The 24,091-nt window shown below is 37.5% G+C and overlaps 1 long non-coding RNA gene across 1 annotated transcript; it reads left to right on the top strand.

The window, feature by feature from the left end:
* The first annotated feature begins 6,890 nt into the window (after positions 1-6,890).
* Positions 6,891-19,406, top strand: LOC131424782 (uncharacterized). Its single transcript, XR_009228318.1, has 3 exons — positions 6,891-7,106; positions 18,871-18,938; positions 19,020-19,406. It is a non-coding gene; the product is annotated as an uncharacterized LOC131424782 (long non-coding RNA).
* Positions 19,407-24,091: the final 4,685 nt, after the last annotated feature.

Genomic DNA, 24,091 nt, shown 5'->3' with positions numbered 1-24,091 from the left:
CACTAGTCTTGTGCTTTGAACGGTTATGTACTATGTTATGTTGGAAAAACCAAAGAAAAGTATTTTCATAGGTATTCCTTTATGACTATTCAGTTTTGGGGTCTAAGTAATGTGTGTGATACATGAAGTAATTTTGAGTTCATAGTAATGACAAAATAGGAAAAGATGTATCATGTAGTCAACTTTGTTACTGAGATTTTTATGACTTTGTGGGGAGAAGGTTCAAAATATAAAAAGCAAATAGAAAAGAATAGCCTCTTTGGACTGCAATCTCTCCTTTGTTTGGAATGTGCTAAAGAAAAAGACAGGAAGCATGCAAACTATGGTTTATTCCTGATAATGACATCTTGTTTCATTTCCCAGAAATAGGATGTAATTTTTTTTAAAAAAATTATTATTATGGCCAGTTACCCTGAAGTGCAACAGTTACAAAAATCCATTTCTGGCACAGACGAACTCAAAGCATGGAGGCTTCAACATCTCATTGAACTCTGAGGAGTGTTCTCAAATAGCTAGTTAGCTGTTCTAAACAGAGATGCAAAACTCCAGGAAGTTCCTTAAAAAGAGATTTCTCTCTTTTTTTTATTTCCACATTTTTTTATTGGTAGATTATAATTGTACATACTGAACAGGATTTGCTGGTACATATTCAGACGTGCACATAAAATAATGATATAATTTGCCCCAAATCACTTGTGATCACAGCACCACTAGAAGTCCTCACACCTACTAGTACTAGGTGTCCCTAGAACTGTTTGCAGAATACAAGCCTCCTTTCCCAAGACCTTTCCTGAACAGAGGCTCTGGAAACAACATTCTAATGCAGGTCCTAACTGTACAATTGCACTCAAGAGCACAAATCACACTGCAGGTAACATTTGATATATAAATTAAATAGCACGTTCATTATCTCTTGAGACGTGAAACTAATACTGGAAATTAAGTAGAGATGCAGACTGCTTTTGTTCTGCTTTGAGGAAAATAGCAAAGAATTGGAAATATTTTCATGGAAAACAATAATACTATAATTTGAGAATGTTATCCCTTGTAAAACTAGTGATTTATACTAATAATAATTAATAACAAAAGGTAACTCTTTCTCTTCTCAATAACATACATGACTTAGCCGGTAAATCACATCAAGTGAACTGAGATCTTGAAGAATATTGTCTCATTTGCTCTTTTCATGGTATAACGGGAACATTCTAGGTTTAGTACCCATTCCTCAGGGGCTGAAATACTTAGGACAGCTAAGTGTGACATGTTATATAACTTCGGCATACATACCATTTTTTTTTTACTTACATGTCTTTGAATAGAATTAAGTCATTCTAAGCCCATAGGCATTATACTTGTGAAATAAGTGTGTTAGAATATTAATTTTTTGTTTGCTTTTTCTATTTTTTTCCATCCAGGTAGCTAGCCCCTTTGTATTTTTAAGTTTTAAGGTGTTTTTTTTTTTGTTTTTTTTTTGTAGAGCCAAAAGCAAAATGAAATGTAAAGTCTGTTTTTTCTCCTGCTTTTTATAAAGCTCTAAGTTCTTCGAAGAAATGACTCTGGTGTCTTGGAGGAAGGAGGGAGAAATGAGTCTCTCAGGATCAGCCAGTGCAACCTCTTGCATGCAAAAGCGAGGCAAATGATATTTGCAAAACCCTGGGGAAAGGAGGAACCCCAGTGATGACTGCAACTGAACTCAGAATTGAATTTAAATTTATTTGAAGATAATATATGTAACATTTTCTACGTATAAGGGTTTATAGGATGCAATCAAACCTTGCAACTTTTTTTCTATGCTCTGGCAACTGTGTGATACCTTCCATAATAGTTTGTGAAAGTCATTCTACTAGATTGTAAGCTGTGAGAGATGCTAATTAATAAGTAACTTGTCTCAGCTTCAAACTTGCCCCTTGAAGCTCTGCTCTGTGGTGTGAAGGCTGAAACTCTATAGTCACATGTTGCCTTGTCTGGATGACCCCTTTATGTTCTGCCAACAGGGAAACTGGAGGGAAATGGAAGGTTAGCAAAAGAGGAAATGCTTACTTCCTGCTTGCTTCCCATTCTTGTCAGTGTCACCCTAGCAATGATTTTGCCTCCCAGATGTTCCAGGTCATTCTGGTGGGAACTCTTGATTCAAATTTGTAGTTTTCCAATTTACAAAACCAACAGCATACCCTCTCAGAGACCCTTGCAGGCCAGCCAAGCCCTCCTTCCCCATAACCCACAAAGTCCTTCTGAGCTGAGACACCAGTGTTCAGACTGACTTTTTCTCAAGGGTCTGAGTTTCAAGAAGTGAATTCCCATCTCCAAGATTCTCTGTTTGAGAAATCCCATCCTTTTCTGTTCCTTCAATCCCAGAGATGAAATCTCTGTGCTACAGCTTTTGTGATATCCGAGTGTGTCTTTCATCCCTTTTCAGATCTTAAATAGCTAGATAGCTCTTCTAAACATTCTGTATATGACATTCTACCTGCTAAAGTGACTGGTAAGGTCTTTGTCTCCTGACTATACCCTGACCAACTCAATAACTCCTCTGGCATGAGCCATTTTTGCCTCTGATGCTAAAATTATATGTTAATTATATGTTAATCAGTTTCCCATTGCTGTGATAAGATACCTGAGATAAACAACTTAAAAGAATGAAGTGTTTATTTTGGCTTATGGTTACGGAGGTTTCAGGTGGTAGCTGTTTGACCCCATTGCTTTTGGTCCTGTGTTGAGTCAGTATATCATTGAAGAAGTGCATGGCAAAGAAAAGCTGCTCACCTCATGGTGGCCAGAAAGGAGAGAGAGAGAGAGAGAGAGAGAGAGAGAGAGAGAGAGAGAGAGAGAGAGAGAGGGGAAGGGCCCTTCAAGCTCCTAGTTACCTCACTTCCTTCCACAAGAATCCACCCCCTAAAGGTTACTCCACCTCCCAATAGCACACAGGCTGGTGATCAAGTGCTTAACACATGGTGTTTAAATGACATTTCAGATCCAAACCATACCAGGTGTCTTGCACTTAACTAATGTGCTCAATGCATGTGTTTTGGTTTGATTTAATTCAGTGTCATAAAATAGCAAGAGGGTAGTATTTGAGCAGAGTGGGAAGATTAGAAAGTTTGGAATTTGACAGATGGGTCCAAATCTCAGTTTTGCAAATGAGTTGCTCTATTATTTTAGGCAAGCTATTTAACATGTTCAAGCCTTTACTTTCCTATCTGTAAAATGGATATAATAAAGTATTAACCTCATAACATTGTTGTAAATATTAAATAGGCAAAACTCTAGGCACCTGGTAAGTATTCAATAAGTGGAATTTGTACAAAGGGGTAGAATTCAGAAGAAGGAAGGTAAGTTTGCCAAGTATATAGCATCAAAGGAAGATAAGAGAAAGGAAGGAATGAGGCACGGTTAGAGAGGTCAGAAAGCTGAGTGTGTTGGAGAATAGATAGTAATACAGGGAGGAAACTGAGCGGATGAAAGAAGGTGCCTGCACTGACTTTAGTAGAATATGTAATGTTGTAATGCAGGGTCCATAGTGTATCTCATTTTGTCATTTGTCTACTTAGGACAAATCATGACAAGTCACAGTGATGTTTAATTTATTCAGTTCAAGATAACTGAATTTCTGAATTTCAAACATTTCTTCATATTTAACTACTTCTGTTAGAGAATTTTTTTTTCCTGAAGGAGATTACATACTTTATTGCCTACTTTCATTCTTTCCATTGCTCTATACTTTAGCAGAGAAGTGTTACTTCACACCTTGATGGCATGTCAAATGTGTCTTCTTATCTCTTCCTGAAACTCTTTCCTTCTATTTCTCTTGAATTTAAGAGTCCCTGCCCTTAAACATGGATCTTGTAACAATTCTGTCACATTTCTAACTTGTATTGTAAAAGCATAAAATTCTTATTTACTCAAACTGAGATTCCCATCTCAATTGTGTGGGAATGACAGGCTGCAATTTGCCTACAGGTTCAAAAAACCAATAATTGGACTGAGCTTATGTTGTGTGATTTTTCTCCAGGTGCACTTTCCAGTGTTTGTATGCTACGCTGGATGCCCGGTATAAATCAGTCAGTGCCCATAAAAAATATGCTGGTACGTTTGAAAACAGTACTTCCTGTCTTCAAAGAAGGTCTCATATGGACCAAACCAGACATTGCATGTTCTCTTTGACAAATAAGCTGGGGGGGTGGAGTGGGGGTTGACATTAACTTCAGCTGACCTCTAACTATTGCTCTGTTTTCTTTTAAGCCACTGTGTTTATCATAACAATGCTGGTCACCATGAACGCTGCACAGCTTTGTTTTGTTTCACACCAAGTGGCTCCAGATGCCTATGATTTATGAGGACAAGGCCAAAGAGTGAAAGCAGACACACAAATAATCAGAAAATGAAACTCAACTCATGTTTGTTTGAGTAATATATGTGGATCCATGTGTTTACATACATGTATACATTAGATAGATGAACATAAGTATATGTATGTGTCTATAAAAAACACATAGATGTTTATGATTTTAGAAGTTCAGAGTCTCCTCTCTCCCTATCTGCCCATTTATCATTTACATCTGTTATAATTTATTGTACTCTTACTGGAAAGGGCAGGCAAAAGTACCTTTCTTTCTTTTATAAGGATAAAAAATTGCTTTCATGTTCAGAGAATATTCTTTCAACTAGCTCCCTAGTTTTCCATTTCACATGTATAGTACCTTAGTAACCCCAGGAGCCATAATGGAGTAAAAATTAACGTAGTAGATATTACTAATGCTCACTGAAATCTGTTTCTCCTCCCTTTCCAACTACACAGAATATTACACTACCCCAAAACCCTCAAAGTTATTTGCTGAATGCCATTGGTTGAGTAATACAATGAAAGCAAAAGAGACATGGGTTGGTTGTGGGCAGAAATATCAACCATTGGTGCTTGATTCTCCAGCCCCTGTTCTCCTGCCAGGGGTCTGTAGGCATGCATTGTGATGCAGATCAAAAGAGGCTGAAATGCTGGACCAAAATGGAGAACAGCTCCTCAGAGAGGTATTTGCAGAGAATTTAGCAAGGGGGAGTTGTGTGAGAGTTGAAAGTGGTTTGTTATTGCAGAAAACCTAAGCTGCAATTATTCATACACTATCCTTGATGGGGCAGAAGGGGAAAGGTTATAAATATTTATGTTAATAGTCTTCACACATTCATTTTCTCCTTGAGTTATCAAAACAACCTGATAAGTTGTTACCACCTTTATGGAGACAAAGATACAATGGTCCAGAGAACTAAAGCTGCATGAGGGTACACAGCTCCTGAGGGGGTGAAGCTAGGCTGTAAACCCAGCTCAGAGTCCATGCTCTCATGGGTGTTATGGGTGCACTCCATTGCTCAGGTAGTGCTAGTTCATTTACCAAGTGAACCCTTTTATTGACATCACAATTATCCCACATCTGTTTACTATCAATTGTGTTTATGGTCTTGTCCCAGGAGAGTGTATACCAAATGTAACCAAAGAAGAGGTGTTTTTCCTGATTTTATGAGACAAAAATTTTCTGCTCGTTACAATATAAGAAAACTGGATAGAAACATGAGCAATTGGCTTACAGTTAAGAATGCTGTATTGTACTCTTAAAAATTTGCTCTTACTAAAATAAAAACAAAACAAAACGAAATGAAAACATAAGCAGCAATTGGCTTGCTGACAAAATACCCATAGAGATGTAAATGCACAGGTCCATACTGTCCTGGCATAACTTCTGGGGTCAAGTGGTGAACAGTTATATTTCTTAAATGTTTATCATATATTATTATTATTGATATGATGATTTCCAAAGGGGACTTTGAAAACCCACCCAATTTATGAATTTTTAAGTGTACCTCAGTTTATGTCTATAATTGATCTGTTGAAGGCATTATTAAGCAAATCCACGTAAAATGAGATTGATTCCTTTGGAATCAGGTATCCTCAAATAAACTACACCATTTCAATTCCAAGTTGATTGGTTCAGTGGACATTTTCAGGTTCCTTGGCCAAACTACTCCAATGATCAATTCTGCTGACCTCTCTCTCAGCTACCTTTAGAAGTAATAACTTTCTCTTCAAACTACTCTAACTCTTATAGTATCCACATGTCACAAAGTTTTATGAAACATCAAGTTCTTGTCCCTGAAATAAAAGTCTAGTTACATTCACTGTGAGTGCCTTCCTTGAGTGGGGTGGAATTGAAACTTTCCATTTTCTTCTGTTCAAATAACTACCAGGTCACACAGAGGCCAGAGAGAAATCAACAGAAATAGCTGCTGCTCAATACTTCTGTGGTTCCAGCTATTGCAGCTAGAAAGCGAAAAGCATGTGTTTCCCTGATACAAGAGACTTATTTTTTAGTTTTGCTTATGCCTGCCACATGCAAGATATGGTGATTCAAAAAATAAATGCAACTTACACATTTACATTAAAAGTCTGCTCTAAATATTCTCATGGATTGTTTTATCTTTTCTAAAATTGTATGAGATTTAGATGCAGATATATGGAACTATAGTCCATGACCCCTGGTCTCCTGATATGATATTGGAATTGTAAAAATTAGAGAGAAATGTAGCCATTGGATATGATTGTAGTTCCTGATAAAGTCAGTCTTTATCAGAGTGAATTACACCTTAACAGGCATCATAACAATCAACTAGAATTGAAAAATTATGAATGTTCTGGATATTCTTACACAGCAAGACAAAGATATATTTTCAATATTTCTTGGTGATCTCTCTCTAATATAGACTCCTTAAGTAATACTTAAAATGTAAACTATTGGTGAGCATGTAATAACAAGTAGCATGATTCCCTACTACAAAGAGGAATTTGGGTGAATTTGCATGGTGCTCATTCTAACTTTCTCTGCATTTCCACAGAATACAAACCTGTATCATTAGTTTGTTGAATGGAGGCGTCAGGAAAATGGTGATGACTGACCCTAAAACAGTGAGGTCTTCTAACTTCATGCAATGTCGTCTCCTTCTTTGGCTGTTTCATCACAGAGAGGACCTACTGCTGGTGTGGAAGATTGTTGCCATAAAAACATGCTGAAAACTACATATACTGCAGCAAAAGCCATGTACATATCTCACCAACGGTAACGCAGGTAGCATTGTTTATATATTGCCATATCGACACTCCCAAATAATATAATATATAAGAAAGATAATACCTCATGAGATATTTGGCATTAATACAAATGAGATTGGTGGTGGTGTGTGTGTTAGGGATTAAACCCAGAGCCTTGTACATGCCAGCAAGCAAGTGCTGTTCCACTGAGCTATACCCCATCCCTGGAATTTCTTTATATGGTTTTAACAAGCTGTTTCCAGGAAACGCTTTTTTATTGAGACTTTGATGTACATTCTGGTAGTCTATTGGGGTATAAAACCTACCTGAAAATTAAGTGGTTTAAAATAAGAACAGTTATTTACTCGAGTTTGTAATTTGTCAATTACAATTTAATTAACAATGGAATTTTAATTTGGGCAGAAGTACATGTGGTTAGTTTGTCTCTGTTCTATGTGATATCAACTGGGGTAACCCAAGCAATGCTAACAGATCACTTTTATTAAAAATTTTATTGCTGCTGTCAGCTGGTAGCTCAGTTGGGCCTGTTGGCTATAGGTCTTGGTTCTTCTTCATTTGGACCTGTCCATGCAGCTGCTTGGGCTTCCCTTTAGCATATGGGAGAAAGCAGAAACTAGTAGACTAAAGAATAGACTCCAACTGGACATCATTTCTGCTGTATATTAATGGTCAAACCAACCGTAGACTAGAGCATATTCAAAAGTGAAGAGATGAATAGATTCCACTGTATTTCAGAGCGACACCTACAGATAGGAAAGGGATAACTGAGGGTGGACGTATCAGTCTCCAAATTATAATTAACAAAGAAAGAGGCCTGAAAGTAGGAATGTATAATATCAGGAATCTGATCTTTGGTTAATATCTTCTTCTGTATTCATTTCAGAGCTTTTAGAGACTACTTCTCCATCTTTGAATAATCAATTTCTCCTTTGTAAATGTCGGTTACTCAGTGACTATTTGAAATACAGAGCAGGCTGATTTCTTTCACAAAAGTCTACAGGCACAGTGACACAACTAGTTTGGAATGGAGCACTTGAAACCACAGCATGGCTCTCCATCAATACCTCCTGATTTGCTAGAGCTCGGGAATGCTTGAAAATCTGACTAGCTTTCTGGATTTTGGTCTTTCTCAAAGTGACCATAACTAATTTTAACATTTTTTTTGTGTGTTTTTTTTTTTTTTTGGTACTGATTGGAAAATAATTTAGAAATCAGGATATGAAATGCAATATGTAAAACACAAAATAACTGAGTTGCTAGATTTTAACTCAGAATACAGGAATAAATGCCTGCATGCATAAAAACAAATACATTTTTTACCTAAGATCTTCATAGAATTTCATCTAAGAAGATGGCTTATCTCTTGGCAAAACTGAAAAGAAGAGAATGAAATAAATTAACTGAATGAGGCTATTGGTCTCATCGTCAAGCTGGGCATTTCAAACGTGGTGTAATATGATTAGGGAACATGAGAAGGTTATAGCAGGGTTTTTCAATACCAGTACTATTGACATTTTGGGGCAGGATAATTCTTTGTTGTATGGGGCTGTCTTGTGCATTGGCATATGCTTAGCAACATCCCTGGCCTCTCTGATTGTGACAACCAAAGATGTCTCCAGAAATCTTCTGGGGGTAAAATTGCCCTTGATTGAGAACCACTGGGTTTTAAGAAATGTTTGCTTCCCCCCCCCCCCTCCAGGCAACTTTCTCAGTAGGGTTCCTTTGTCTGCCCTTGCTCAGTCAGAAGTATCTTCTTGAGCTGTATTTGTCTTCTATTTAAATGAACAAAACAAATGTTCAATTTAAAATTTGAATCTATGTCTCAGGAAATACAAATGAATAGCTTATTTTTAATGCATTTTCTCCCCATACTATTTGTGGATATTTCCAATAAGTGACTTTTTAATTGAAGAGTTTAAAGAAAGAACTTCATAAAATAAAAAATGAAAGGCAAGGCTTCATGAATCACAGTGTTGAAAGAACCTTCACTGTCATGAATCAGACACATAGAAGAATAGAACTGAAAGGTCTTTAGAAAGTACATGAGTCTCCATATAATGTATAACCACAAGAAAGGGATCCTAATTAGAATAAGATATATTCCATGTATTTATATGTCAAAATATACTGTCATGTATATCCAAAAAGAACAAATTTTTAAAAAAGAAATTATGTTGCTCAAACTGCTTATTTATAAACAAGTAAATTGAGGCTTAGATTTTTTTTAACTTGGTTAAATCGTTAGACTTAATTATAGACAATATCAAAATTAGAAGCCAAAGTGGCCCAATTTCAGTTCAGCTCTATTCCTACTACGTGTTGTTGCTTTTTAAGGAAGCCCCCTTTCATTATCTTTGGGGTACAGTATTTTTATATAAACACATACTACAGTATTTCTAGACAGGACCCTATAGACCTGTGGACAACAGATTGGAGCTGGAGGAAGACAGGATGTAGGAAGGGTTGCTTATTTCAAGGAAATTTCATCTGTGGAGTCGGTTATGGAAGGGTCACAACAGTAGTTATGTACACTAGTAATGTATTTGTTGTTTTCAGTGTTTGGCTGTATCTACTTAAGAAACCATCTCTCCCTTTGCTCTCCTCTCCTAATATCCCTGACAGATAATTTGGTGCTGACACTAGGCTTTTGGGAATATGATTAACCCACATATTTAAAATAGGCAAATTTAGTTCCAGAGTTATTCCCTGGGTTGATATTTACACCACAGTTTGAATATGTTTTGACTGTTTTACCAGAGAGATAAGCCTGAGGGGTGAACTGGGAGGAGGGGCAAAGAGCACAAGCAGTGGCCTGTCCGTGGTGATAGGGAGAAGTGTCCAGCAGAGGGCGCCCTTGCTGTCTCAGAACCAGCCCTGTCTTCTCCCAGTTTCTGCTGCTTCTACTTTCTAGATTTCTCTCAAACCTCTTTGTACCTGTTGTGCACTGTCAAAAAAACTCTCTCCTTTGAGTTTGGCCCATCTATTTTGTATTTAGTCTTTAAATGTTAGGATAAACATTTTTTCTTTAATTTTAAAGTAAAATATTTAATTGACAAAAATTGGATAATCATTACACAACGAATCATATAACCATATTGTATACCTTAAATTTAATCAACATTCAGGGTATACAATATGATGATATCTAGGTTCATTGTGTAATGATTACTATTATCAAATTAATTAACGTATCCATCATCACCATGGTTACCACTGTGTATGTATGAAGTACACATAATGTCTGCTCTCTTATCAAGTTTCAAGTAAGCAACGGAGTTTTATTAATTATAGAAACATGTAATAATACATGTACTATGCATATATTACAGCTTTTGTGTGTGTGCGTGGCGGGGGAGGTCCTGGTGATTGAACCCAAGGCCTTATGCATGCAAGGCAAGAATTCTATCAACTGAGCAATACCTCCCAGACTGTGTATTATAGATTTATATGAGAGTCTCAGAACTTATTCATATTATAACCAAAAATTTTAAAGTTTCAACCAATAAGTTTTTGTTTACCCTGTATGCCAGCCCTCGCAACCACCATTCTACTTTCTCTGTGACAGTTTGACTTGTTTAGATTCCACATATGTAAGTGTGATTATGCAGTCTTTTGTCTTTCTTTCTGTTTCTAATGTATTTTGTTTAGTGCTTCTGTTAGGTGCAGAACAGGCTGAACTATGTTATCTGCAGGGCTGGCTGAACAAATGTTAGCTGCAGGATGGCCCCCTCTGTCTGGTCCTTTATCACCTGTTTGCGTCAAAGCTGAACACTCAACCCCCGCTCAAGGCTGAACACTCAACCCTCACTCAAGGCTGAACACTTAACCCTGCCTTGTGCCAACAAGGTAGCTTGCAGACCCAGAGGCCCCATTAGATTTGGGCTACAAAAACTCCCTCCTGCTGGGTCCCTCTCTCTTTTGTTCTCTTGCTGTGTCTCTCTCGCTCTTGCTCTCTCTTTCCCCTCTCTCTCTCTTTCTCTCTCTCTTTCTCTCTTTTCTCCTCTGTTGCACTGCTGCAATAAAGCTCTCCTGGTTGCTCCAAGTGTTGCAGTCACTTTCCTTTCAGTTTCAATGTTGTGTGTGTGTGTGTGTGTGTGTTATCTTCTCTTGAAAAACTGATCCCTTTACCATTATATAGTAATCTTTTTGTTTACTGTGATAGAATTAACCAAAAGTCTATTTTGTCTATGGATAGCTATCCCTGTTCTCATTTGTTGTTCATGTGTTGTTAAATATGCATATTTTCCTTCTTGTCTTTGACTGAATAATATACATTTTGTGTGTATACCACAATTTCCTTATCCATTCACTCATCCATGTATAGTTAGGTTGGCTACTAATACTGCTTTTGTAAACATAAGGATACAGATATCTTTTTGAGATACTGATTGCATTTCCTCTGGATGTAGACAAAGATAAGGGATTGTTGGATGGTATGGTAGTTTAAAATTTTTAATATTTTGAGGAGCTTCTATACCACCTTCCATATGACTATCCCAACTTAAATTTCCACCAAGAGTATACAGAACCCCTTCTTCTTCACAACCTAGCCATCTCTTGTCCTTTTGAAGACGGTCATCCTAAACCATGTAAGGTGATATTGTAGGTGATATTGTGTGGTTTTGATTTGCATTTCCCTAATGATTAGTGAAGCTAAGAACTTCATTAAATAAGTGTACCTTTTGGCCATTTTTTGTCTTCTGAGATATGTCTATTTAGAACATTTGCCTTTAGTTTATTGATTATATCGTACATCTTTATGGGGTACAGTGTGATCTTTCAGTACATTTATACATAATGTACTGATCAAGTCAGAATATTCAGGTGATTTGTCATCTCTAACATTTATCACTTCTTTGCAATTTTGAATTATATGATACAACATTTTTTTTTACTATAATCACCCTTCTGCTTAATAGAAGACCAGAACCTATTCCTCTTATTTGCTTTTGCTCATTTTTAATCAGTCCTCCCCTTCCTTTCTTCCTCCCTATCTCCTTCTTTCTTCCCCCATACATTTTCTCCTTCTCTCTCTCTCTCTCTCTCTCTCTCTCTCTCTCTCTCTCTCTCTCTCTCTCTCCTCTCTCCCCCGGATGTTATGTGAGTTCCTTATATATTGGATAGTTACCCCTTTTCTTCTGCTGACTTTGGGCATAATCCATCCTTCTTTCTCTTGATTCCCTGAACATAAAGTAGGTTGCTATTTAAGATTTTTCCTTTTCTCTTCATGTTGACATTTATCACTGCAAACTTCCCTCTTAGGATAAAATTTGTTGCATGCCATGAGTTTTGGCATGTTGTAATTTCATTTTCATTTGACTCAGATACTTTTTGATTTCCCTTTTGATTTCTTCTTTGACACATATGTTGCTCAGGTGCATGTTGTATAACTTGTACATATTTGTGAATTTTTCAAAATCCTTCCTGTCATTAACTTCTAATTTTATAACATTGTGGCCCAAAAGCTATTTGATCTGATTTCAGTCTTACAGATGATCTATAATGGAGAATGTTCCATGTGCACTTGAGAAAAATGTACTATATTCTGCTCTGTTGGAGAGAATGTTCTATGTATGTCTGTTGGGTTCACTTGATCTATAGTGTTAACAAAATCCACTGTTTCCTTATTGATTTTCTATAAGAATTATCCCTTCATTTTTGAAAATGGGACTCCTACTATCATTATATTGCTATCTATTTATCCCTTTAGTCCTGTTAATATATTATATATTTAGTGCTTCAATGTTGTGTGTGTGTGTGAGAGAGAGAGAGAGTGTGTGTGTGTGTTATCTCCTCTTGGAAATCTGATCCTTTTACCATTATATAGTAATATTTTTGTTTATTGTGATAGAGTTAACTAAAAGTCTATTTTGTCTATGTATAGCTATCCCTGTTCTCATTTGGTTACTATTTCCACAGAATATTTGCATCTAGCCTTTCACTTACAGCCTACTCCAAGGAAGCTTTGGGTCTTTTGCAGGCAATTTGTTGTTGGACCTTGTTTTTATTTACCCGTCCACCCATTCTATATCTTTTGGAGAGTATAACTCAATAACTATCCTTATTGATAGGTAAGGACTTACTATCGCCATTTTGCAAATTATTTCCCAACTAATTTTAGTTACTTTGTTCTTTATTCTTCTCTTGGCTATCTTCCTTTGTGATTCATTGATATTTTTTTTTTGTAATGGTATGCTTTAATTTTCTTCTCTTTCTCTTTTTGTTAAATAGTCTTTTGAAGTGATGAATAAAACATTAAAAGAATAACATGCATGGATATTTAGCTTAGCCTTATACATAAAGACAAAAGTGGGGAAATTAATATTTTCATAGAGTAGGAGTGTAGTACATCCAAACAATGGGATACTCTGTCATCATGAAAAGTGAATCTTCAAAAAGCTGATCTAGAAAATGCTCATAAAAATGGTATGTACTGATCATCTTTGGGGGATAAGGATACAGAGGATTTTTCTCTCTCTTTGTGGAAAGAACTGTCTGTATGGGAGAGCACTACTTCACCATTCTGCCAGAGGATTTTGTATTTTGACCAAAGAAAAATATAATAATTATGATATCTGCTTGGCAGACTTCCCTTGAATTTCCAAACCTTGAATTTCTTTTATCTCTAGATCTCAAAAAATGTGTGAGGGATTTGGGAGATGAGGAACAGGCATTTTGGTCTAATCCTAAACCAGAGGGACTGACATGGCCCTTTACTGACTATCAGATATTGGCAAATTCATTGGAAATGGGGTTCTGCAAAGAGGCTCAATGCTAAAGTCTAACAGTAATAACAAGAGTATAAGCCTGAGGTTTGGGGAGTTTATGAACCCAGGGGTGCTTTATCACTGAGCCACATCCCCAGCCCTTTTTTAAGTTTTTATTTTGAGAAAAGGTCTCACTAAGTTGCTGAGACTGACCTTGAACTTGGATCCTCCTGCCCCAGCCTCCTGAGCCACTGGGATTATAGGCATATGCCACTGTGCCCACTATACAAAGTATTTTTTAATATTAAATTTCAATCTACCAAACACTATACTTGATACATACGAAATTTATCAAAGATGTGATGGGCATAATGCAAAGCATTAATCATGGTAATCTTTGAATATGGAAAATATCAATAACTTTTTTCCAAGTTTTTCTATATTCTCCATAATTATCTGTTATCAGAACAATCACATGTATGCAGACTAATATATACAAACATCATGCCCACAGAGAAAACAAGAAGTGGAGATGGAGTACATTTCAAATTCTGTTGCTATAAGTTTAGAAGTAAAATTTAAAAGTTTAGCTCAAATACGTTAACAATTTATCCTAGAAAATAACGTGCTTTGATTCTGTTTGAATATTAGTATAGAGCAGTGTTCATTGGTCGTAATTTTACACAGAGGGTCCATGTCCTTAGACTCTCTATACAAAGCATGGCTCATTGTTTCGGGTCTGCCCAATAGTACACCTTCATTGAAAGGATGCTTGGTTTCTGTTCATGAGATGAGCAGCTCACTGAGCAAAGATAAAGATCTATTTGCTTGGCTCAGCTCTCTCAGGGCCAAGGATCCAGGAACTGGAAGCCAAAATGTCAGGAGAGCCAGTGTTTCTCCCAGTTTCTCACCTTCGTGAAGCCAAATGAGTTCTTTTCAGTCTGATTTGGAGGGGTTTGGTCACAGGAGGCAGCAGTCACATACAATGAGAGCAGATTAGGCTGGCCCATTGTGGGTGACAGATAATCATCCCTGCATCACCTCCTTCAGGGCCTGGAGACATTTGTAGCCAGATTCTTGGAGTGTATGGCTTTTTCATCTCTAAACTCCTGCCCGGGTAATTCTTCCCTCCTTCCTTCAGAAAGGGGTCTCAGTTGAGCCACTATTATAATTATGCACAAAATATTAACCTTTTAGTCTCTAGATGAAGAGCTAAAAACAGAGAAAGAATAGAAAGAGAAGAATTGGAAACTCGTCTTGTTTCCTCATTGAAAAATTCTGGTCTATTCCCAGAAATGTATATCTCCTGGTGGCAGACACTGTCCTGGCTGTTTACCAACTGTTCTTTTTGGGACTCAGACATTCTGGAGTTTCCAGCTTACATTAGATCCATAAGGCTTCTGAGGTGTCGCGGGAGGCTGGAGTGAGTGCTGTGAGCATGCTCCAAGCATGTAGACCCCACTCCAGCCTCCACAGGAAGCTCTGAAGCATTACTGACCTGAAGATGGTCTCTTCTCAGCCACTCCTGGGGCTGATTTGGGTTATATAATCCCAAATTTTTATAAACCAAATCAGCCCCAGGAGGCAAACTTTGATAACTCAGGAGACATTTAATTTAGTGGTCTTCAATTGATGGTCATTGGGACCTGAATTGCAGAAATGTAGAGATGGAAACATTTTGTGGTAGGTAGAATCCTGTCCTCTGGCACACATTCTTGTATAATATACTGTCACGGTGTATGTCTAAACCTGTGAATAGGAGGGGTTATCACTCCTGTGATAATGTTACAAATCCACTTATCTAGATAGGACTGACCTAATCCAGTTGACACTTGAAAACTCCTGAACTTTACTGAAAGAAATATTGAGTCAAAAAAAAAAAAAAAAAAAAATCAGAGAGCTTGCTAAAGGCCATGTGATAAGAGACTGAGAATATCCTCTATTAATTTGGAATGACCCCTTGCCATCAAGAATAAGGGTCAGTTGAGGAGTTGCAAAGAACAGTGCAGCTTGCCCCCCTCCAACCTGAGTGAGCATGGAAGAGGGCTCCAGGCATCAGGCTCCAGACCTGGCTGGCTTCTTGATGTTAACCTGGTAAGACCCAGCTATACACATCCATACTCCCAACCCATAGAAATGGTGATATCACAAATTTGTGTTGTTTAAAGTTGTCAATTTTGTGATAAACTGATGTAGAGTAATAGAGAACTGATATATACCTTATAGTTCATTCAGGTTATGGTACTGACAACACTCACAAAATAATGATGCAGCTTCTCCTTGTATATAGCCATGGTGTGATCATGTTCCCTGCCCCCAGATTTGTGTGTTGCAATCCCATCCCCAAGATGATGACATTGGAAGGTAGGGTTTTTCGTAGGTGATTAGGTACTCTTGGGTGCCCCTACTATAGACACCAGAGAGCTGCCTTGACCCTTCCACATGTAAGAAAGACAGCCAGAAGATGCCATCATTAAAAGCCAGTCCTCCCTAGACACTGGTCCTCCCTGGACACTTGATTTTAGCCTTCCCAGGCTTCAGAACCATAAGTAACACATTTCTATGGTTTATAAGCTAATTTATGATACTTTTGTTATAGGATCCTGAATGTACTATGACAGACATCATTTTAATATTAGGGAACTCATTCTCTGAGTAGTTCATTATCTTTTTGCAAAGATTTTAATTATTAGGTATTGTTTCTTTTTTTTTTAATTTTTTATTGTTGGCTGTTCAAAACATTACATAGTTCTTGATATATCATATTTCACAATTTGATTCAAGTGGGTTATGAGCTCCCATTTTTACCCCATATACAGATTGCAGAATCACATCAGTTACACATCCATTGATTTACATATTGCCATACTAGTGTCTGTTGTATTCTGCTGCCTTTCCTATCCTCTACTATCCCCCCTCCCCTCCCCTCCCCTCCCCTCCCCTCCCCTCTTCTCTCTCTGCCCCCTCTACTGACATTCGTTTGTCCCCCTTATATTATTTTTCCCCTTCCCCTCACTTCCTCTTGTATGTACTTTTGTATAACTCTGAGGGTCTCCTTCCATTTCCATGCATTTTCCCTTCTCTCTCCCTTTCCCTCCCACCTCTCATCCCTGTTTAATGTTAATCTTCTTCTCATGCTTTTCGACCCTACTCTGTTCTTAGTTACTCTCCTTATATCAAAGAAGACATTTGGCATTTGTTTTTTAGGGATTGGCTAGCTTCACTTAGCATAATCTGCTCTAATGCCATCCATTTCCCTGTAAATTCTATGATTTTGTCATTTTTTAATGCAGAGTAATACTCCATTGTGTATAAATGCCACATTTTTTTTTTATCCATTCATCCATTGAAGGGCATCTAGGTTGGTTCTACAGTCTAGCTATTGTGAATTGTGCTGCTATGAACATCGATGTAGCAGTGTCCCTGTAGCATGCTCTTTTTAGGTCTTTAGGGAATAGACCGAGAAGGGGAATAGCTGGGTCAAATGGTGGCTCCATTCCCAGCTTTCCAAGAAATCTCCATACTGCTTTCCAAATTGGCTGCACCAATTTGCAGTCCCACCAGCAATGTACAAGTGTACCCTTTTCCCCACATCCTCGCCAGCACTTGTTGTTGTTTGACTTCATAATGGCTGCCAATCTAACTGGAGTGAGATGGTATCTTAGGGTGGTTTTGATTTGCATTTCTCTGACTGCTAGAGATGGTGAGCATTTTTTCATGTACTTGTTGATTGATTGTATGTCCTCCTCTGAGAAGTGTCTGTTCAGGTCCTTGGCCCATTTGTTGATTGGGTTGTTTGTTCTCTTATTGTCTAATTTTTTGAGTTCTTTGTATACTCTGGATATTAGGGCTCTATCTGAAGTGTGAGGAGTAAAGATTTGTTCCCAGGATGTAGGCTCTCTATTTACCTCTCTTATTGTATCTTTTGCTGAGAAAAAACTTTTTAGTTTGAGTAAGTCCCATTTGTTGATTCTAGTTATTAACTTTTGTGCTATGGGTGTCCTATTGAGGAATTTGGAGCCCGACCCCACAGTATGTAGATCGTAGCCAACTTTTTCTTCTATCAGACGGCGTGTCTCTGATTTGATATCAAGCTCCTTGATCCATTTTGAATTCACTTTTGTGCATGGCGAGAGAAAGGGATTCAGTTTCATTTTGTTGCATATGGATTTCCAGTTTTCCCAACACCATTTGTTGAAGATGCTATCCTTCCTCCATTGCATGCTTTTAGCCCCTTTATCAAATATAAGGTAGTTGTAGTTTTGTGGATTGGTTTCTGTGTCCTCTATTCTGTACCATTGGTCCACCCGCCTGTTTTGGTACCAGTACCATGCTGTTTTTGTTACTATTGCTCTGTAGTATAGTTTGAAGTCTGGTATCACTATACCGCCTGATTCACACTTCCTGCTTAGCATTGTTTTTGCTATTCTGGGTCTTTTATTTTTCCATATGAATTTTATGATTGCTTTCTCTATTTCTACAAGAAATGCCGTTGGGATTTTGATTGGCATTGCATTAAACCTATAGAGAACTTTTGGTAATATCGCCATTTTGATGATGTTAGTTCTGCCTATCCATGAACAGGGTATATTTTTCCATCTTCTAAGATCTTCTTCTATTTCTCTCTTTAGGGTTCTGTAGTTTTCATTGTATAAGTCTTTCACCTCTTTTGTTAGGTTGATTCCCAAGTATTTTATTTTTTTTTGAAGATATTGTGAATGGAGTGGTTGTCCTCATTTCCATTTCAGAGGATTTGTCGCTGATATACAGGAATGCCTTTGATTTATGCGTGTTGATTTTATATCCTGCCACTTTGCTGAATTCATTTATTAGCTCTAATAGTTTGTTTCTTTTAGTATTAAGTTTTAGTATTAAGTTGAAAACTTCTCTGTAATTTTTACTCATTTATCTTAAACCCATATTATGGAATAACATTTAAAAAATCCCTAATCCTTCTATTATATGTAAGTGTTTCAATGATCTAATGGCAGCTCTCACAATCTACCTAAGTCTAATGTACTCTGTTTAAAAATCTGAATTCCTAGACTATGTTCCTTTGATGTTTTTTTCTAGATACTTCACTCCAGTTGGTCAGACACTCTTAAACACAAGGCCTAGAACATTGCCAAAATCATGGTGTTGTAAGTACAGATCATGTGCTTTTGTTACCTCTGATTTTTTGAGTATGTGGCAAATAATGATGCAATGGGTGTTTCTCTCAGGTTGGTTGTCCTTGGAAACCAGATCCCAACCCAGTTTCACTTGTGAAGAGTGGCGTGGGGAGTGCTCCAAGGAGCAGCAACAGTGCGGAACTGAGGAAAGCAGAGGTACACAAAGGAAATGTCAACATGCATGCAGGTGCAACAGAAGTATCAGTCTACTGCACAGGGAGCCCGAGAGCTCTGATGGCCCTTCTGAATTGACCCAATTGAGGCAAGGAGATTGAGCCTTTGTACCCTTACATCAACCAATCATCTATGAGGCCTGCTCCTGGGGAGGAGGCAGAAGCTTACATGATGCCAACAGCTTCAGCTGAGGTCAATTTTCAATCTGTTCTCTTGGCTGACAACACCCCTGGCAGCTGTGGAAGGAGTGTCTTGGGGGATCTGGGTGGCACCCAACAGCTGTCATCATAGTCCATTTATTATGCCACTAATATCCACTTGTGTCCTATGAAATGCCCATCCCATTAGGGAACAGGGGATGGGTTGTGGCTTGTGAATGCTTGGCTAAGTGTGTTGGTACAAGCCAAAATCCTCCAGGATTGGGTTTTGTTCTATTTCCTGGGGAAATAAAAAGGTTTGGTGGCACAAATCAGAGACTCCTTCTACTGAAACTCATCTCAGAGATGTAGTTTGTACTCATTTTAATTCTCCTCTATTAACTATTTTAGAGTCTCCATACTATCAGCACCTCTGTTGGTTTAGGTAGATTTTTTTGTTAAGGCAAATTGAACCTTCATCACTGAATGTTGAAGGTCATAGTTACCATACCTTCTTGGGCCATGTTTACTGAAATTGTCCATTTGTTGATTGAATTGGGCAGGGGAGCACAAGAGATGCCCTAGTGGATCATCTGGATTCACACGCCTACTGTGGAACAGCAAACCCATCTCCTCCTTATGATTAGAGTGCATTAGCCCTTACAGATGTTAACTCTTCCTGGCTTGTCTCTTGGCATCAGGAACCTGAACTAACAAGTTGGCAGACATTCCTTAAAATTTGACTCTTTAATGACTCCCTTTGTCCCCTGGTGGAAGTTTTTTTTTAAAAAACTCTACAGTCCCAGAGCCTAGAATTATTGGGAGAAAAATAAAAGTGTTCTGGTAGTTGGGCATCATGGGGTATCATAGTCCAGATGGCATCTCAGCTGTGCCTTCAAAGGACCACTTGATTTCTCTATCATGAGACAGTTTCTGAGGGCTATTATATGTGATATGATGAGTGGCCGTCAGAGTCCTATGCCCATTTCTACATTTCCACACACACACATCTTTTACTGTAAAGTAGTGTATCCTTAGATAGATGCTGGGTTGTAAAAGATCCTACTTCAGTGAATCAAACTTCAAATCTTCTGATATGTTAACTAAATGAGCCCATTTTATCATGCATACCATGTTCAAAGAATGTGTGTCAGTTTTGCTCTAGATGAAATTCTGACCCTTCCAGTGACTCCATAAGAATGAAAGCACTTTAATGTAATGAACCTGTCAATAAAGGACTAGTTGGGCTCCTCTTGGGATGGTAGTTTATCGACTCAGCATTTTTTTTTCTGGTAATGGCAGCAACTAGAAAGATCTTTGTGTCTTTGTGTCTCATGTACAGCTTCCCTTTATCCACTAAAGTGTTGACATTGATGTACCATTCATACTTTGTATTTGCTTTCACAGGATACTCAGGCTTTCTTGTCATGATTTTTTGTTGATCTGATCTTCAGATTAACTAGCCAAGCCACTCATTGCTCTCAATAAGTTAGTATAAACTTTTCTACCTGCAGAAATGGGTCATCAAATTCACTACTTGAAGTCTTATCCAATGGGAAGGTTTCCTTCTATTACTATCTTTCAGCACGTATAGTACAATAGCAACTCAGTTTTGGCTTTTACCAACATACCTAGCCAACCCATTCATTAGCCAGTTTTATAGGAATTAATTTTTTTTATAAAAGACTCTTGTGCTGCCATGGATGTGAGATAAGGGACACAGTAGTGATTGAAGGTAGATGTCATAAGAATTATAAATACCTGTATGTAAAGCTTATTTCTGTCCTCTGGGCTTATTTAGGCCAGTTTTCAATGTATATTTTCCATCTTATGAATTTCTGTTGTACTCAAACTTTTGACTTAGTATATAAGAAAACCCAGTTCACAGTGGTCAATCTGGCTCCATGGTCGTTTGAACCATTAGTTGCTTGGCCTCCCCAAAGACTAATAGCATGTCAGAAGCTATTTTTAAGATTGTGAAACCCTGGCACAGCTTTCCTCTTGCATTTCAGGGTTCTATGTTATTATATTGCTAGTAAATTTTGTAGTATATGCCAAACATCATCTCCCACTACAGATATCTCTAATGCCATTGGATCTGCCAGGTTGTATTGGCCAAAAAGTAGGACTGCTTACACCACAGCCAAGACCTACATCAAAAGCCTTTTCTGGCCTGGACCTAAAGCTGGCAGCCATCTGTGTCACTCAAAAGTAGCCAGAACAATATTCCTAAGAGTAAAATTTGCTGGTTCCAGAGCCCAAAGAAGCTGAATAGGCATTGTGCTTCTTTATCAATTATGAAAATTTTGAAATGCAATAATTTGCCTTTTAGTTTGAGTGATAATATCCTAGTAGGTCTCTGACTACTCTGCCCTTTAAAAGTTTACTGATGTGAAAGGGCTCTGAATATTTGTAAGGTTTATTTCCCACTGGCTGGAGCACCTTTGTCTTACTGAGACCTTCAACATTATTGCCACTTCCTGCTCATCCAGTTTGCTTAATATGATGCCATAGATATATGAATGAAAGCAATATTCTGTTGGAAGTCTTCTAGGGTCTGAAAGTACCCCACTCCAAAGTTTACATGCTGGAAACAATCCACAATGCAACTGTTTTGGAAGTAGGGCCTAATGGGAGGTTTACGTGGCATTAGGATTTATGCATCTATAAAAGGGCTTGCAGAAGTGGGATAGCCCTCTTAGAGTCTTCTGACAAGTGAGGACAACATGTTCATCTCCCTTTTGTCCTTCTATCTTCTGGCAGCTGAGAAAAAAAAAAAAGCAGAAACCCATCATTAGATACCAGTGCCTTGATCTTAGACTTCACAGCCTGTACAACTGTGAGGGAATAAATTTTAAATCTTTATGAATTACTCAGTCTTTGTTACTCTATTATTTCTGAGAAAAATCGACTAAAGCAATGTTCAAAAAGTATAAGTCCCTTAAACTATATTATTCAGACAGCAAGAGAGTTAGCACAGACAAAGGTAAGACTGTAAGTGTAAAATGTAAATCTTGAATGCAAATTGCTTTCGCTCCTCCCTTCTGATTGGAATGAAACAGATATCATTTGCCATATACTAGGTTATATGCCAGGCACCTAAAATCATATTAGTCTTCTCTACTGAAGATTTTACAACTGGCAATTGAAGGTGTGAGCATGAAGGACAAATTTTAGAGAATTCATTGTTGTCTTCCAAGTAGTTTTTTTTTAAATATATGTTAAGATGATGAATTAAAGGTATGTATAATGTGTAACACCACCCAGCAAATTCTTTAAATCTCTAATGATGGCATTAAGCCCTGTTATGCACCCAAGTACATACTGCTAGTTACTAAACTGTCTGAGTTGGGTTCTGGGTCTAAGAATTTGGGCTAAATGCAAAAATCTAGGCAATGGATCCTGACTTTTCATTGTAGTTGAATGCCTTAGACTTCCTAATCTTCCACTTTCCTTTCCTTTTGAACATGAAAATTAAACAAACTTTTTTGGCTACCACATATTTTTCTTCTAGCAGCTCCGTGTTCCACTCCTTTCTGTGGGCCAGTTTATAGTGGTTGTCATTCTGAGCATGCTACTCATTAAGATCATTGGAACTACCATCCTGATGGATCGCTATCATCACATGACTTTTATTATTTTGAGATGCTTTATTCCCAAGGCTATCAGGGACATCTTTTGGTACCATCATCCTCAACATTTAATTAATTTTATTTTTTTTTTATTAGCTACACATGACATTACAATGATCTTGGCAATTCATACATTTAAATCATTGGGGTATAATTTCTCATTTTTCTAATTGTACAGATTGCAGAATCACACTGGTCATAGATTCATCTATATGACTGAGTTTTTTAATGATTCCATTTCTCATTGTTTTCTAAAACAGGATGAATTTGGGATATAAGTTTAGTACAGACAAAAGGACTTGCTGATGAATTTGATTTGGAAAGTGGGGAAAATAGAGGTATAATAGATGGCTCCTAGATTTGAGGTTTTGTCAATGAAAAATATGATGTAACCATTTATCACAATGTGGGAAATGGCAAGAAGAGAAGGCCTAAGACATTGGTAGAACACGGAAAATTATACGTATAAAACCTATTTTTTTTTTGTTGTTTTGAAAGTAGAATTTTGCATATCACCTGTTACATTTCAGTATTTTAAATTCAGTCTGCCTGGTTATGAATAAAAGAAGTATGGTATGATATAAGGGAAGTGATCATCTGTCTTTAATTGGAACTTATTTATCAGGGTCTAAGTCAGAATTAAAACAGCATCTGATGTGGTAAAGCATGAGGAAAAGGAAAAAGTTTTGTGATTGGCACTCTTCCAGTTCTTCTCATTTCTCTATATGACACAAGAATTTGATTCTTGGGCTTCTGGAAATAGCTGCCTTTCAGAAGATAACATCTGCATGGGGAATCATTTTGAGAAAGAGATGGAGGAAGAAGATGCCACCGTTTTCATTGTAAATCAAGGATTTTCAAGGAGATTAGACAAGATATATCCCTGAAGAGAGCACTCAACAGGAAATGTCTCTAATATTATTCAGAGACTAGAAAATCTGATCTTCTCTGCTTGACTCATTAAACGGGTAGATGGTTCTCCATACAGTACTGCAATAGCTTTCCTGAAAGAATTAACCATCAAGTTCAAATGCTAGGTTGTCAGCAAGCTTTCCTCATACTCTGATTGTGTATGAGAATAAGCCAGCTACCTCATTAAAAATCTGGCTTTTAGATGGTGTATATTATGTTGGATAATGTAAAATGTTTACACTATTTTAAAAATGAGAAAGAAAAGAAA

Source organism: Marmota monax, unplaced genomic scaffold (assembly GCF_021218885.2).
Source record: "Marmota monax isolate L192 unplaced genomic scaffold, Marmota_monax_Labrador192_F-V1.1 WCK01_AAM20220418_F8-fsc00006, whole genome shotgun sequence".
NCBI classification, from domain to species: domain Eukaryota; kingdom Metazoa; phylum Chordata; class Mammalia; order Rodentia; family Sciuridae; genus Marmota; species Marmota monax.
The sequence above is the reverse complement of the archived record's forward strand: the minus strand, read 5'-3'. Positions and strand labels throughout refer to the sequence as shown.